We start from the raw sequence: 3,528 nt of genomic DNA on the forward strand, positions 1-3,528 counted from the left end.
AAGCCGCAGGTATGGTAGCAGCTGAAATAGCCATAAGAACTCACATTCTGAAACACAAGCAAGTAGCACTGAGTGTTAGTTCCTGCTGTGGCAGCATCCTGCCTCAGCCGCCAGGCAGATAAGTCATTATCTGTGGCTGGGTGTCTTTCCACCATCAGCTGTGAGACATCAGCTGTACACCCCTTAAATTGTCTGCCTGGCACAGTTCTCTCTCTCTTGTCTCTCTTGCCACTTGCTCCTCTCTTACCTTTCTTATCTCTTGTTCCTCTTCCTTGTTCTCTCTCTCTCTGCCTGCCTGCCTCTCTCATGTCCCTACTCTGAGGCCTTTTGCTCTTTCACTCTCTCCCTTCCCCCTCCCCCAATAAACCTCTTTTTTTTTAATTTATATTTTATTTTATTTTAATGCCGAATGCGTTTATTGAAGGAGGGAGGAAGTCTTAAATACGGGCTTACAGCACAATGGGAGAACCCTGGAGGGCAGAAGTTTGCATCTAAGCTGTTAATGCCCATTATTCAGGATACACAGACAAGGAACTTCCCTTAAGCATTCAGGAGGGTGGAACCTGGGAGGGAATTAGCATAGAGAGGATATCAAGATCAAGGTCAGCAAGCAAGGCAACAATTACCCCAAACGGGGGCCAGGTCCCTACAGGTCCCCCTTTTACTAATAAATGAGCTTCTGACTTAGGTTGCGTGGGACGTCAGCAGGTCACCTTATCCGTCATGGAGATGAAGATTTATTTATTTATTATGTATACAGCACGTATGACTGCAGGCCAGAAGAGGGCACCAGATCTTATTACAGATGGTTGTGAACCACCATGTGGTTGCTTGGAATTGAACTCAGGACCTGTGGAAGAGCAGCCAGTGCTCTTAACCTCTGAGCCATCTCTCCAGCTCCAATTATTATTATTTTTTAATTAATTTTTTTTTGAGACAGGTTTCTCTGTGTAGCTTTGTGCCTTTCCTGGAACTCACTCTGTAGCCCAGGCTGGCCCCAAACTCACAGAGATCCACCTGCCTCTGCCTCCCAAGTGCTGGGATTAAAGGTGTGTGCCACCGCTGCGCGCGCGCCGGCCCCCCCCCCCAAAACCTCTTGCACTAATTCTGTTGCATGTGGCATGTTTGCTTAGTGGCACACCTTGGCAGGGCCCACCAAAAGGTACCCACTTTGCCTCCTTTTTTTTTTTTAATCCTTTCAGAGAGGCCAGGTGTGGTGACACATGACTTTAACTTCAGCACTAAGGATGCAGAGGCAAGTGGACCTCTGTAAGTTCGAGTCCAGCCTGGTCTATATAGCAAGTTCTAAGTCAACAGGGCCATTAAACCCTGTTTTGTTTTGTTTTGTTTTGTTTTGTTTTGTTTTGCTTTGTTTAAAAAAAAAAAAAAAAGCAGAGCAAGTGTCCAAAAAGTCAAGTGATTGATTATGGCATTATTAACTGTGCATGGTGTAACCATGCCCCACCCCCACCCCACCAGTCAAGGAAAGTGAAATTGAGATCTAGCCCAGGTTTAATAACATAGAGGCCAGAGATGGGGTGTCCGGTAAGATGGCTGCTGGGAAGAACTGTGGATTGGAAGAGACAGACCTGGTATAGCAAGCATTGGAAATGCCCCTGAGGAATCCTATCACAATGAGAAGAACAGAGACAGGCAGTGAGTGGCTGGAGGCCAGAGAGGCCAGAGGAAGTTTGTGTAGTATTTTAACAGCCTTAATTTTTAATTAAAAAAATACTTATTTTATGTCTATGGGTGTTTTGCCTGCATATATGTCTCTTCATCACGTGCATACTGGTCCCCATGAAGGTCAGAAGAGAGCATCTGATCTCTTGGAGGTAGAGTTACAGACTCTTATGAGCCACCATGTGAGTGCTAAGAACCCACTCCTCAAGTAGCGCAGCCAGTGTTCTGAACTCCTGAATCATCTCTCAGTCCCCTTAACAGTCTTATTGAGATGTAAAACCCACCTCCTAAAACCCACCTACTTCCACGATGTGACAAAATACCCAATTGAACCCAACTAGGGAAGGAGGAGTTTACTTTTCCTCCTGTTTCAGAGGACCATCCTGGTGGTGGATAAACAGGAGAGACTGTGCATAGCCTGCAGGGGTCCTTCTTCTCCTTGGCTAAGTGAGGAGAAGGCTCACTAACTGGAACCAGAGGACAGTGTAACCTTCAGGGCCAGCTCTGCCCTACCCACCTCCTAAAGGTTCCACAACCTCCCAGACAGCACCACCAGCTAGGGACGAAAGCCTTCCAAACCATAGGCATGCCGCTTCTTTAAAATCTATAACTCCACTGCTTCTACAACAATCCTAAGATGATGCAGTCTTCCTGCTTCAGCCTCCTGAGTGCTAGGATCACAGATATCACCAATACACTCGGCTTTTTAATTAATTGATTGATTAATTAATTAATTTATGTGTGTGGGTTGTGTTGCATGTGCATGCACTCATATACCACAGTGTGTGGAGAGGTCAGAAAACAATTTGCAGGAGTCAGTTCTTTCCTTCTACCATGTGGGTTTCAGGGATCAAACTCAGGTCATCAGGCCTCGCAGCAAGCACCTTTACCCACTGGCCATCTCACTGGCCCACTATTCTTACTTTTAAAATAAAATGCAGTTATGCTGAGTATGGTGGTCCATACCGTTAATCCCAGCATACAAGAGGCAGAGGTAGGAGGACTTCTGTGAGCTCAAGGCCATCTTGGATTACGTAGTGAGTTCCAAGCCAAGCAAGCTACATAATGAGACCCCGTCTCAATCATCAATCAATCAATCAATCATAGGGCTGGAGAAATGGTGCTGAGGGTAAAGAGCACTGGCTGCTCTTCCAGAAGACCCAGGTTCAATTCTTAGCACCCAAATGGCAGTTCAAACCATCTGTAACTCCAGTTCCAGGGGATCTGATGCCTTCTCATGTGTCCTTCCCAAGGGCTCATGAACTTCGTACACATACACAGACATCAGTAAGCACACACAACTAAAAATGAAAATAAACCTTTAAATATGTATATATAAAATTGTAAAATATATATATATAAATATGTATATATAAAATATATAAAATTTGTTATTATTGATTCGTATTGCATTATTTGTTACAGGGTCTCATCATATATCCCCAGAAGTCCTGGAACTCACTCTGTAGATCAGACTGGCCTCAAACTCAGAGATCTGCCTGCCTCTGCTTCCAGAGTGCTGGGATTCAAGGTATGTATGTGCCACTGCACCTAACGAAACTAAATATTTTTTTAAGTAAAAGTTAAGGGGACTGGAGAGATGGCTCACCAGTTAAAACACTTGTTTTTGCAGAGGACCTAAGTTCAATTCCCAGCATCCACATAGCAGCTCATAACCACCCATAACTCCAGTTCCAGAATGCACAAGACACAGATATACATGTGAGCAAAACACTCATACACATAAAAATAAAGTCTTAAAAAATAGTAAAAGAGCCGGGCAGTAGTGGCACACGCCTTTAATCCCAACACTTGGGAGGCAGAGCCAGGCCGATCTCTGTGAGT

This window comes from Peromyscus leucopus, chromosome 1 (genome assembly GCF_004664715.2).
Source record: "Peromyscus leucopus breed LL Stock chromosome 1, UCI_PerLeu_2.1, whole genome shotgun sequence".
Lineage (NCBI taxonomy): Eukaryota > Metazoa > Chordata > Mammalia > Rodentia > Cricetidae > Peromyscus > Peromyscus leucopus.